This window comes from Phalangium opilio, unplaced genomic scaffold, assembly GCF_054372755.1.
Source record: "Phalangium opilio isolate 3A_F unplaced genomic scaffold, DU_Popi_V2 ptg000505l_1, whole genome shotgun sequence".
NCBI classification, from domain to species: domain Eukaryota; kingdom Metazoa; phylum Arthropoda; class Arachnida; order Opiliones; family Phalangiidae; genus Phalangium; species Phalangium opilio.
This window is the reverse complement of record NW_028324239.1, coordinates 3,515,533-3,529,924: the sequence shown is the minus strand read 5'-3', so window position 1 is coordinate 3,529,924 and position 14,392 is coordinate 3,515,533. Positions and strand designations below refer to the sequence as shown.

The following is a 14,392-nucleotide window of genomic DNA, read 5'->3' as shown; positions in this document are numbered from 1 at the left end:
ACCGCTTCCGGGTGGGCTCGAACCACCAACCTTTCGGTTAACAGCTGAACGCGCTAACCATTGCGCCACGGAAGCCCAAAAATTAAATGTTCGTTAGGTATTGTGGAAAAACTCTGACTTTTTACGTTACATTTGAGATCCCATAACACCGCTCCCGGGTGGGGTCGAACCACCAACCTTTCGGTTAACAGCCGAACGCGCTAACCACTGCGCCACGGAAGCCCAAAAATTAAATGTTCGTCAGGTATTGTGGAAAAACTCTGACTTTTTACGTTACATTTGAGATCCCATAACACCGCTCCCGGGTGGGCTCGAACCACCAACCTATTGGATAACAGCCGAACGCGCTAACCATTGAGCCACGGAAGCTCAGAAATTGAATGGTTGTCAGGTATTGTGGAAAAACTCTGACTTTTTACGTTACATTTGAGATCCCATAACACCGCTCCCGGGTGGGCTCGAACCACCAACCTATTGGATAACAGCCGAACGCGCTAACCATTGAGCCACCGAAGTTCAGAAATTGAATGGTTGTCAGGTATTGTGGAAAAACTCTGACTTTTTACGTTACATTTGAGATCCCATAACACCGTTTCCGGGTGGGCTCGAACCACCAACCTTTCGGTTAACAGCTGAACGCGCTAACCATTGCGCCACGGAAGCCCAAAAATTAAATGTTCGTTAGGTATTGTGGAAAAACTCTGACTTTTTACGTTACATTTGAGACCCCACAACACCGCTTCCGGGTTGGCTCGAACCACCAACCTTTCGGTTAACAGCTGAACGCGCTGCGCGCTAACCATTGCGCCACGGAAGCCCAAAAATTTAATGTTCGTCAGGTATTGTTAAAAAACTCTGACTTTTTACGTTACATTTGAGATCCCATAACACCGCTCCCGGGTGGGCTCGAACCACCAACCTTTCGGTTAACAGCTGAACGCGCTAACCATTGCGCCACGGAAGCCCAAAAATTAAATGTTCGTCAGGTATTGTGGAAAAACTATGACTTTTTACGTTACATTTGAGATCCCATAACACCGCTCCCGGGTGGGCTCGAACCACCAACCTATTGGATAACAGCCGAACGCGCTAACCATTGAGCCACGGAAGCTCAGAAATTGAATGGTTGTCAGGTATTGTGGAAAAACTCTGACTTTTTACGTTACATTTGAGATCCCATAACACCGCTCCCGGGTGGGCTCGAACCACCAACCTATTGGATAACAGCCGAACGCGCTAACCATTGAGCCACCGAAGTTCAGAAATTGAATGGTTGTCAGGTATTGTGGAAAAACTCTGACTTTTTACGTTACATTTGAGATCCCATAACACCGTTTCCGGGTGGGCTCGAACCACCAACCTTTCGGTTAACAGCTGAACGCGCTAACCATTGCGCCACGGAAGCCCAAAAATTAAATGTTCGTTAGGTATTGTGGAAAAACTCTGACTTTTTACGTTACATTTGAGACCCCACAACACCGCTTCCGGGTTGGCTCGAACCACCAACCTTTCGGTTAACAGCTGAACGCGCTGCGCGCTAACCATTGCGCCACGGAAGCCAAAAAATTTAATGTTCGTCAGGTATTGTTAAAAAACTCTGACTTTTTACGTTACATTTGAGATCCCTTAACACCGCTTCCGGGTGGGCTCGAACCACCCACCTTTCGGTTAACAGATGAACGCGCTAACCATTGCGCCACGGAAGCCCAAAAATTAAATGTTCGTTAGGTATTGTGGAAAAACTCTGACTTTTTACGTTACATTTGAGATCCCATAACACCGCTCCCGGGTGGGCTCGAACCACCAACCTATTGGTTAACAGCCCAACGCGCTAAACATTGAGCCACGGAAGCTAAGAAATTGAATGGTTGTCAGGTATTGTGGAAAAGTTATGACTTTTCACGCTACATCTGAGACCCCACAACACCTCTCCCGGGTGGGCTCGAACCACCAACCTATTGGTTAACAGCTGAACGCGATAACCATTGCGCCACGGAAGCCCAAAAATTAAATGTTCGTTAGGTATTGTGGAAAAAATCTGACTTTTTACGTTACATTTGAGATCCCATAACACCGCTCCCGGGTGGGCTCGAACCATCAACCTTTCGGTTAACAGCCGAACGTGCTAACCATTGCGCCACGGAAGCCAAAACAATAAATGGTCGTCAGGTATTTTGGAAAAACTTTGGCTTTTTACGTTACATTTGAGAACCCATAACACCGCTCCCGGGTGGGCTCGAACCACCAACGTATTAGATAACAGCCGAACGCGCTAAGCATTGAGCCACGGAAGCATAGAAATTAAATGGTTGTCAGGTATTGTGGAAAAGTTATGACTTTTCACGCTACATCAGAGACCCCACAACACCTCTCCCGGGTGGGCTCGAACCACCAACCTTTCGGTTAACAGCTGAACGCGCTAACCATTGCGCCACGGAAGCCCAAAAATTAAATGTTCGTCAGGTATTGTGGAAAAACTCTGACTTTTTACGTTACATTTGAGATCCCATAACACCGCTCCCGGGTGGGCTCGAACCACCAACCTTTCGGTTAACAGATGAACGCGCTAACCATTGCGCCACGGAAGCCCAAAAATTAAATGTTCGTTAGGTATTTTGGAAAAACTCTGACTTTTTACGTTACATTTGAGATCCCATAACACCGCTCCCGGGTGGGCTCGAACCACCAACCTTTCGGTTAACAGCCGAACGCGCTAACCACTGCGCCACGGAAGCCCAAAAATTAAATGTTCGTCAGGTATTGTGGAAAAACTTTGACTTTTTACGTTACATTTGAGATCCCATAACACCGCTTCCGGGTGGGCTCGAACCACCAACCTATTGGATAACAGCCAAACGCGCTAACCATTGCGCCACGGAAGCCCAAAAATTGAATGGTTTTCAGGTATTGTGGAAAAACTCTGACTTTTTACGTTACATTTGAGATCCCATAACACCGCTTCCGGGTGGGCTCGAACCACCAACCTTTCGGTTAACAGATGAACGCGCTAACCATTGCGAAACGGAAGCCCAAAAATTAAATGTTCGTTAGGTATTTTGGAAAAACTCTGACTTTTTACGTTACATTTGAGATCCCATAACACCGCTCCCGGGTGGGCTCGAACCACCAACCTTTCGGTTAACAGCCGAACGCGCTAACCACTGCGCCACGGAAGCCCAAAAATTAAATGTTCGTCAGGTATTGTGGAAAAACTCTGACTTTTTACGTTACATTTGAGATCCCATAACACCGCTCCCGGGTGGGCTCGAACCACCAACCTATTGGATAACAGCCGAACGCGCTAACCATTGAGCCACGCAAGCTCAGAAATTGAATGGTTGTCAGGTATTGTGGAAAAACTCTGACTTTTTACGTTACATTTGAGATCCCATAACACCGCTTCCGGGTGGGCTCGAACCACCAACCTTTCGGTTAACAGCTGAACGCGCTAACCATTGCGCCACGGAAGCCCAAAAATTAAATGTTCGTCAGGTATTGTGGAAAAACTCAGACTTTTTACGTTACATTTGAGATCCCATGTGGGCTCGAACTACCAACCTATTGGTTAACAGCCTAACGCGCTAACCATTGAGCCACGGAAGTTAAGAAATTGAATGGTTGTCAGGTATTGTGGAAAAGTTATGACTTTTCACGCTACATCTGAGACCCCACAACACCTCTCCCGGGTGGGCTCGAACCACCAACCTTTCGGTTAACAGCTGAACGCGCTAACCATTGCGCCACGGAAGCCCAAAAATTAAATGTTCGTCAGGTATTGTGGAAAAACTCTGACTTTTTACGTTACATTTGAGACCCCACAACACCTCTCCCGGGTGGGCTCGAACCACCAACCTTTCGGTTAACAGCTGAACGTGCTAACCATTGCACCACGGAAGCCCAAAAATTAAAGGTTCGTCAGGTATTGTGGAAAAACTCTGACTTTTTACGTTACAATTGAGACCCCACAACACCGCCTCCGGGTGGGCTCGAACCACCAACCTTTCGGTTAACAGCTGAACGCGCTGCGCGCTAACCATTGCGCCACGGAAGCCCAAAAATTTAATGTTCGTCAGGTAATGTGGAGAAACTCTGACTTTTTACGTTACATTTGAGATCCCATAACACCGCTCCCGGGTGGGCTCGAACCACCAACCCTTCGGTTAACAGCTGAACGCGCTAACCATTGCGCCACGGAAGCCCAAAAATTAAATGTTCGTCAGGTATTGTGGAAAAACTCTGACTTTTTACGTTACATTTGAGATCCCATAACACCGCTCCCGGGTGGGCTCGAACCACCAACCTATTGGATAACAGCCGAACGCGCTAACCATTGAGCCACGCAAGCTCAGAAATTGAATGGTTGTCAGTTATTGTGGAAAAACTCTGACTTTTTACGTTACATTTGAGATCCCATAACACCGCTTCCGGGTGGGCTCGAACCACCAACCTTTCGGTTAACAGCTGAACGCGCTAACCATTGCGCCACGAAAGCCCAAAAATTAAATGTTCGTCAGGTATTGTGGAAAAACTCTGACTTTTTACGTTACATTTGAGACCCCACAACACCTCTCCCGGGTGGGCTCGAACCACCAACCTTTCGGTTAACAGCCGAACGCGCTAACCATTGCGCCACGGAAGCCCAAAAATTAAATGTTCGTCAGGTATTGTGGAAAAACTCTGCCTTTTTACGTTTCATTTGAGATCCCATAACACCGCTCCCGGGTGGGCTCGAACCACCAACCTATTGGTTAACAGCCGAACGCGCTAACCATTGAGCCACGGAAGCTCAGAAATTGAATGGTTGTCAGGTATTGTGGAAAAGTTATGACTTTGCACGCTACATCTGAGACCCCACAACACCTCTCCCGGGTGGGCTCGAACCACCAACCTTTCGGTTAACAGCTGAACGCGCTAACCATTGCGCCACGGAAGCCCAAAAATTAAATGTTCGTTAGGTATTGTGGAAAAACTCTGACTTTTTACGTTACATTTGAGATCCCATAACACCGCTCCCGGGTGGGGTCGAACCACCAACCTTTCGGTTAACAGCCGAACGCGCTAACCATTGCGCCACGGAAGCCCAAAAAATAAATGTTCGTCAGGTATTGTGGAAAAACTTTGCCTTTTTACGTTACATTCGAGACTTCACAACACCGCTCCCGGGTGGGCTCGAACCACCAACCTTTCGGTTAACAGCCGAACGCGCTAACCATTGCGCCACGGAAGCCCAAAAATTAAATGTTCGTCAGGTATTGTGGAAAAACTCTGACTTTTTACGTTACATTTGAGACCCCACAACACCGCTTCCGGGTGGGCTCGAACCACCAACCTTTCGGTTAACAGCTGAACGCGCTGCGCGCTAACCATTGCGCCACGGAAGCCCAAAAATTTAATGTTCGTCAGGTAATGTGGAGAAACTCTGACTTTTTACGTTACATTTGAGATCCCATAACACCGCTCCCGGGTGGGCTCGAACCACCAACCTATTGGATAACAGCCGAACGCGCTAACCATTGAGCCACGCAAGCTCAGAAATTGAATGGTTGTCAGGTATTGTGGAAAAACTCTGACTTTTTACGTTACATTTGAGATCCCATAACACCGCTTCCGGGTGGGCTCGAACCACCAACCTTTCGGTTAACAGCTGAACGCGCTAACCATTGCGCCACGGAAGCCCAAAAATTAAATGTTCGTTAGGTATTGTGGAAAAACTCTGACCTTTTACGTTACATTTGAGATCCCATAACACCGCTCCCGGGTGGGGTCGAACCACCAGCCTTTCGGTTAACAGCCGAACGCGCTAACCATTGCGCCACGGAAGCCCAAAAAATAAATGTTCGTCAGGTATTGTGGAAAAACTTTGCCTTTTTACGTTACATTCGAGACTTCACAACACCGCTCCCGGGTGGGCTCGAACCACCAACCTTTCGGTTAACAGCCGAACGCGCTAACCATTGCGCCACGGAAGCCCAAAAATTAAATGTTCGTCAGGTATTGTGGAAAAACTCTGCCTTTTTACGTTTCATTTGAGATCCCATAACACCGCTCCCGGGTGGGCTCGAACCACCAACCTATTGGTTAACAGCCGAACGCGCTAGGCATTGAGCCACGGAAGCTCAGAAATTCAATGGTTGTCAGGTATTGTGGAAAAGTTATGACTTTGCACGCTACATCTGAGACCCCACAACACCTCTCCCGGGTGGGCTCGAACCACCAACCTTTCGGTTAACAGCTGAACGCGCTAACCATTGCGCCACGGAAGCCCAAAAATTATATGTTCGTCAGGTATTGTGGAAAAACTCTGACTTTTTACGTTACATTTGAGATCCCATAACACCGCTCCCGGGTGGGCTCAAACCACCAACCTATTGGTTAACAGCCGAACGCGTTAACCATTGAGCCACGGAAGCTCAGAAATTGAATGGTTGTCAGGTATTGTGGAAAAACTCTGACTTTTTACGTTACATTTGAGATCCCATAACACCTCTCCCGGGTGAGCTCGAACCACCAACCTTTCGGTTAACAGCTGAACGCGCTAACCATTGCACCACGGAAGCCTAAAAATTAATTGTTCGTCAGGTATTGTGGAAAAACTCTGACTTTTTACGTTACATTTGAGATCCCATAACACCGTTTCCGGGTGGGCTCGAACCACCAACCTTTCGGTTAACAGCTGAACGCGCTAACCATTGCGCCACGGAAGCCCAAAAATTAAATGTTCGTCAGGTATTGTGGAAAAACTCTGACTTTTTACGTTACATTTGAGATCCCATAACACCGTTTCCGGGTGGGCTCGAACCACCAACCTTTCGGTTAACAGCTGAACGCGCTAACCATTGCGCCACGGAAGCCCAAAAATTAAATGTTCGTCAGGTATTGTGGAAAAACTCTGATTTTTACGTTACATTTGAGACCCCACAACACCTCTCCCGGGTGGGCTCGAACCACCAACCTTTCGGTTAACAGCTGAACGCGCTAACCATTGCACCACGGAAGCCCAAAAATTAAATGTTCGTCAGGTATTGTGGAAAAACTCTGACTTTTTACGTTACATTTGAGACCCCACAACACCGCTTCCGGGTGGGCTCGAACCACCAACCTTTCGGTTAACAGCTGAACGCGCTAACCATTGCACCACGGAAGCCTAAAAATTAATTGTTCGTCAGGTATTGTGGAAAAACTCTGACTTTTTACGTTACATTTGAGATCCCATAACACCGTTTCCGGGTGGGCTCGAACCACCAACCTTTCGGTTAACAGCTGAACGCGCTAACCATTGCGCCACGGAAGCCCAAAAATTAAATGTTCGTCAGGTATTGTGGAAAAACTCTGACTTTTTACGTTACATTTGAGACCCCACAACACCTCTCCCGGGTGGGCTCGAACCACCAACCTTTCGGTTAACAGCTGAACGCGCTAACCATTGCACCACGGAAGCCCAAAAATTAAATGTTCGTCAGGTATTGTGGAAAAACTCGGACTTTTTACGTTACATTTGAGACCCCACAACACCGCTTCCGGGTGGGCTCGAACCACCAACCTTTCGGTTAACAGCTGAACGCGCTAACCATTGCACCACGGAAGCCTAAAAATTAATTGTTCGTCAGGTATTGTGGAAAATTTCTGACTTTTTACGTTACATTTGAGATCCCATAACACCGTTTCCGGGTGGGCTCGAACCACCAACCTTTCGGTTAACAGCTGAACGCGCTAACCATTGCGCCACGGAAGCCCAAAAATTAAATGTTCGTCAGGTATTGTGGAAAAACTCTGACTTTTTACGTTACATTTGAGACCCCACAACACCTCTCCCGGGTGGGCTCGAACCACCAACCTTTCGGTTAACAGCTGAACGCGCTAACCATTGCACCACGGAAGCCCAAAAATTAAATGTTCGTCAGGTATTGTGGAAAAACTCGGACTTTTTACGTTACATTTGAGACCCCACAACACCGCTTCCGGGTGGGCTCGAACCACCAACCTTTCGGTTAACAGCTGAACGCGCTAACCATTGCACCACGGAAGCCTAAAAATTAATTGTTCGTCAGGTATTGTGGAAAAACTCTGACTTTTTACGTTACATTTGAGATCCCATAACACCGTTTCCGGGTGGGCTCGAACCACCAACCTTTCGGTTAACAGCTGAACGCGCTAACCATTGCGCCACGGAAGCCCAAAAATTAAATGTTCGTCAGGTATTGTGGAAAAACTCTGACTTTTTACGTTACATTTGAGACCCCACAACACCTCTGCCGGGTGTCCTCGAACCACCAACCTTTCGGTTAACAGCTGAACGCGCTAACCATTGCACCACGGAAGCCCAAAAATTAAATGTTCGTCAGGTATTGTGGAAAAACTCGGACTTTTTACGTTACATTTGAGACCCCACAACACCGCTTCCGGGTGGGCTCGAACCACCAACCTTTCGGTTAACAGCTGAACCCGCTGCGCGCTAACCATTGCGCCACGGAAGCCCAAAAATGTAATGTTCGTCAGGTAATGTGGAGAAACTCTGACTTTTTACGTTACATTTGAGATCCCATAACACCGCTCCCGGGTGGGCTCGAACAACCAACCCTTCGGTTAACAGCTGAACGCGCTAACCATTGCGCCACGGAAGCCCAAAAATTAAATGTTCGTCAGGAATTGTGGAAAAACTCTGACTTTTTACGTTACATTTGAGATCCCATAACACCGCTCCCGGGTGAACTCGAACCACCAACCTATTAGATAACAGCCGAACGCGCTAAGCATTGAGCCACGGAAGCATAGAAATTAAATGGTTGTCAGGTATTGTGGAAAAGTTATGACTTTTCACGCTACATCAGAGACCCCACAACACCTCTCCCGGGTGGGCTCGAACCACCAACCTTTCGGTTAACAGCTGAACGCGCTAACCATTGCACCACGGAAGACCAAAAATTAAATGTTCGTCAGGTATTGTGGAAAAACTCGGACTTTTTACGTTACATTTGAGACCCCACAACACCGCTTCCGGGTGGGCTCGAACCACCAACCTTTCGGTTAACAGCTGAACGCGCTAACCATTGCACCACGGAAGCCTAAAAATTAATTGTTCGTCAGGTATTGTGGAAAAACTCTGACTTTTTACGTTACATTTGAGATCCCATAACACTGTTTCCGGGTGGGCTCGAACCACCAACCTTTCGGTTAACAGCTGAACGCGCTAACCATTGCGCCACGGAAGCCCAAAAATTAAATGTTCGTCAGGTATTGTGGAAAAACTCTGACTTTTTACGTTACATTTGAGACCCCACAACACCTCTCCCGGGTGGGCTCGAACCACCAACCTTTCGGTTAACAGCTGAACGCGCTAACCATTGCACCACGGAAGCCCAAAAATTAAATGTTCGTCAGGTATTGTGGAAAAACTCGGACTTTTTACGTTACATTTGAGACCCCACAACACCGCTTCCGGGTGGGCTCGAACCACCAACCTTTCGGTTAACAGCTGAACCCGCTGCGCGCTAACCATTGCGCCACGGAAGCCCAAAAATTTAATGTTCGTCAGGTAATGTGGAGAAACTCTGACTTTTTACGTTACATTTGAGATCCCATAACACCGCTCCCGGGTGGGCTCGAACAACCAACCCTTCGGTTAACAGCTGAACGCGCTAACCATTGCGCCACGGAAGCCCAAAAATTAAATGTTCGTCAGGAATTGTGGAAAAACTCTGACTTTTTACGTTACATTTGAGATCCCATAACACCGCTCCCGGGTGAACTCGAACCACCAACCTATTAGATAACAGCCGAACGCGCTAAGCATTGAGCCACGGAAGCATAGAAATTAAATGGTTGTCAGGTATTGTGGAAAAGTTATGACTTTTCACGCTACATCAGAGACCCCACAACACCTCTCCCGGGTGGGCTCGAACCACCAACCTTTCGGTTAACAGCTGAACGCGCTAAAAAATGCGCCACGGAAGCCCAAAAATTAAATGTTCGTCAGGTATTGTGGAAAAGTTATGACTTTTCACGCTACATCAGAGACCCCACAACACCTCTCCCGGGTGGGCTCGAACCACCAACCTTTCGGTTAACAGCTGAACGCGCTAAAAAATGCGCCACGGAAGCCCAAAAATTAAATTTTCGTCAGGTATTGTGGAAAAACTCTGACTTTTTACGTTACATTTGAGACCCCACAACACCGCTTCCGGGTGGGCTCGAACCACCAACCTTTCGGTTAACAGCTGAACGCGCTGCGCGCTAACCATTGCGCCACGGAAGCCCAAAAATTTAATGTTCGTCATGTAATGTGGAGAAACTCTGACTTTTTACGTTACATTTGAGATCCCATAACACCGCTCCCGGGTGGGCTCGAACCACCAACCCTTCGGTTAACAGCTGAACGCGCTAACCATTGCGCCACGGAAGCCCAAAAATTAAATGTTCGTCAGGTATTGTGGAAAAACTCTGACTTTTTACGTTACATTTGAGATCCCATAACACCTCTCCCGGGTGAGCTCGAACCACCAACCTTTCGGTTAACAGCCGAACGTGCTAACCATTGCGCCACGGAAGCCCAAACAATAAATGGTCGTCAGGTATTTTGGAAAAACTTTGGCTTTTTACGTTACATTTGAGAACCCATAACACCGCTCCCGGGTGGGCTCGAACCACCAACCTATTAGATAACAGCCGAACGCGCTAAGCATTGAGCCACGGAAGCATAGAAATTAAATGGTTGTCAGGTATTGTGGAAAAGTTATGACTTTGCACGCTACATCTGAGACCCCACAACACCTCTCCCGGGTGGGCTCGAACCACCAACCTTTCGGTTAACAGCTGAACGCGCTAACCATTGCGCCACGGAAGCCCAAAAATTAAATGTTCGTCAGGTATTGTGGAAAAACTCTGACTTTTCACGCTACATCAGAGACCCCACAACACCTCTCCCGGGTGGGCTCAAACCACCAACCTTTCGGTTAACAGCTGAACGCGCTAAAAAATGCGCCACGGAAGCCCAAAAATTAAATGTTCGTCAGGTATTGTGGAAAAACTCTGACTTTTTACGTTACATTTGAGACCCCACAACACCGCTTCCGGGTGGGCTCGAACCACCAACCTTTCGGTTAACAGCTGAACGCGCTAACCATTGCACCACGGAAGCCTAAAAATTAATTGTTCGTCAGGTATTGTGGAAAAACTCTGAGTTTTTACGTTACATTTGAGATCCCATAACACCGTTTCCGGGTGGGCTCGAACCACCAACCTTTCGGTTAACAGCTGAACGCGCTAACCATTGCGCCACGGAAGCCCAAAAATTAAATGTTCGTCAGGTATTGTGGAAAAACTCTGACTTTTTACGTTACATTTGAGACCCCACAACACCTCTCCCGGGTGGGCTCGAACCACCAACCTTTCGGTTAACAGCTGAACGCGCTAACCATTGCACCACGGAAGCCCAAAAATTAAATGTTCGTCAGGTATTGTGGAAAAACTCTGACTTTTTACGTTACATTTGAGACCCCACAACACCGCTTCCGGGTGGGCTCGAACCACCAACCTTTCGGTTAACAGCTGAACCCGCTGCGCGCTAACCATTGAGCCACGGAAGCCCAAAAATTTAATGTTCGTCAGGTAATGTGGAGAAACTCTGACTTTTTACATTACATTTGAGATCCCATAACACCGCTCCCGGGTGGGCTCGAACAACCAACCCTTCGGTTAACAGCTGAACGCGCTAACCATTGCGCCACGGAAGCCCAAAAATTAAATGTTCGTCAGGTATTGTGGAAAAACTCTGACTTTTTACGTTACATTTGAGATCCCATAACACCGCTCCCGGGTGAACTCGAACCACCAACCTATTAGATAACAGCCGAACGCGCTAAGCATTGAGCCACCGAAGCATAGAAATTAAATGGTTGTCAGGTATTGTGGAAAAGTTATGACTTTTTACGTTACATTTGAGACCCCACAACACCTCTCCCGGGTGGGCTCGAACCACCAACCTTTCGGTTAACAGCTGAACGCGCTAAAAAATGCGCCACGGAAGCCCAAAAATTAAATGTTCGTCAGGTATTGTGGAAAAACTCTGACTTTTTACGTTACATTTGAGACCCCACAACACCTCTCCCGGGTGGGCTCGAACCACCAACCTTTCGGTTAACAGCTGAACGCGCTAACCATTGCACAACGGAAGCCCAAAAATTAAATTTTCGTCAGGTATTGTGGAAAAACTCTGACTTTTTACGTTACATTTGAGACCCCACAACACCGCTTCCGGGTGGGCTCGAACCACCAACCTTTCGGTTAACAGCTGAACGCGCTGCGCGCTAACCATTGCGCCACGGAAGCCCAAAAATTTAATGTTCGTCATGTAATTTGGAGAAACTCTGACTTTTTACGTTACATTTGAGATCCCATAACACCGCTCCCGGGTGGGCTCGAACCACCAACCCTTCGGTTAACAGCTGAACGCGCTAACCATTGCGCCACGGAAGCCCAAAAATTAAATGTTCGTCAGGTATTGTGGAAAAACTCTGACTTTTTACGTTACATTTGAGATCCCATAACACCTCTCCCGGGTGAGCTCGAACCACCAACCTTTCGGTTAACAGCCGAACGTGCTAACCATTGCGCCACGGAAGCCCAAACAATAAATGGTCGTCAGGTATTTTGGAAAAACTTTGGCTTTTTACGTTACATTTGAGAACCCATAACACCGCTCCCGGGTGGGCTCGAACCACCAACCTATTAGATAACAGCCGAACGCGCTAAGCATTGAGCCACGGAAGCATAGAAATTAAATGGTTGTCAGGTATTGTGGAAAAGTTATGACTTTGCACGCTACATCTGAGACCCCACAACACCTCTCCCGGGTGGGCTCGAACCACCAACCTTTCGTTTAACAGCTGAACGCGCTAACCATTGCGCCACGGAAGCCCAAAAATTAAATGTTCGTCAGGTATTGTGGAAAAACTCTGACTTTTCACGCTACATCAGAGACCCCACAACACCTCTCCCGGGTGGGCTCAAACCACCAACCTTTCAGTTAACAGCTGAACGCGCTAAAAATGCGCCACGGAAGCCCAAAAATTAAATGTTCGTCAGGTATTGTTTAAAAACTCTGACTTTTTACGTTACATTTGAGACCCCACAACACCGCTTCCGGGTGGGCTCGAACCACCAACCTTTCGGTTAACAGCTGAACGCGCTAACCATTGCACCACGGAAGCCTAAAAATTAAATGTTCGTCAGGTATTGTGGAAAAACTCTGACTTTTTACGTTACATTTGAGACCCCACAACACCTCTCCCGGGTGGGCTCGAACCACCAACCTTTCGGTTAACAGCTGAACGCGCTAACCATTGCACCACGGAAGCCCAAAAATTAAATGTTCGTCAGGTATTGTGGAAAAACTCTGACTTTTTACGTTACATTTGAGACCCCACAACACCGCTTCCGGGTGGGCTCGAACCACCAACCTTTCGGTTAACAGCTGAACCCGCTGCGCGCTAACCATTGCGCCACGGAAGCCCAAAAATTTAATGTTCGTCAGGTAATGTGGAGAAACTCTGACTTTTTACGTTACATTTGAGATCCCATAACACCGCTCACGGGTGGGCTCGAACAACAAACCCTTCGGTTAACAGCTGAACGCGCTAACCATTGCGCCACGGAAGCCCAAAAATTAAATGTTCGTCAGGAATTGTGGAAAAACTCTGACTTTTTACGTTACATTTGAGATCCCATAACACCGCTCCCGGGTGAACTCGAACCACCAACCTATTAGATAACAGCCGAACGCGCTAAGCATTGAGCCACGGAAGCATAGAAATTAAATGGTTGTCAGGTATTGTGGAAAAGTTATGACTTTTCACGCTACATCAGAGACCCCACAACACCTCTCCCGGGTGGGCTCGAACCACCAACCTTTCGGTTAACAGCTGAACGCGCTAAAAAATGCGCCACGGAAGCCCAAAAATTAAATGTTCGTCAGGTATTGTGGAAAAACTCTGACTTTTTACGTTACATTTGAGACCCCACAACACCTCTCCCGGGTAGGCTCGAACCACCAACCTTTCGGTTAACAGCTGAACGCGCTAACCATTGCACCACGGAAGCCCAAAAATTAAATTTTCGTCAGGTATTGTGGAAAAACTCTGACTTTTTACGTTACATTTGAGACCCCACAACACCGCTTCCGGGTGGGCTCGAACCACCAACCTTTCGGTTAACAGCTGAACGCGCTGCGCGCTAACCATTGCGCCACGGAAGCCCAAAAATTTAATGTTCGTCATGTAATGTGGAGAAACTCTGACTTTTTACGTTACATTTGAGATCCCATAACACCGCTCCCGGGTGGGCTCGAACCACCAACCCTTCGGTTAACAGCTGAACGCGCTAACCATTGCGCCACGGA

General features: G+C 47.5%; 3 non-coding genes across 3 annotated transcripts; all 3 read right to left on the bottom strand.

The window, feature by feature from the left end:
• Positions 1 to 149: 149 nt before the first annotated feature.
• TRNAN-GUU (transfer RNA asparagine (anticodon GUU)) lies at positions 150 to 222 on the bottom strand. The gene has a single exon. It is a non-coding gene; the product is annotated as a tRNA-Asn (tRNA).
• Positions 223 to 2,662: 2,440 nt separating this feature from the next.
• Positions 2,663 to 2,735, bottom strand: TRNAN-GUU (transfer RNA asparagine (anticodon GUU)). The gene has a single exon. It is a non-coding gene; the product is annotated as a tRNA-Asn (tRNA).
• Positions 2,736 to 3,103: 368 nt separating this feature from the next.
• TRNAN-GUU (transfer RNA asparagine (anticodon GUU)) lies at positions 3,104 to 3,176 on the bottom strand. The gene has a single exon. It is a non-coding gene; the product is annotated as a tRNA-Asn (tRNA).
• Positions 3,177 to 14,392: the final 11,216 nt, after the last annotated feature.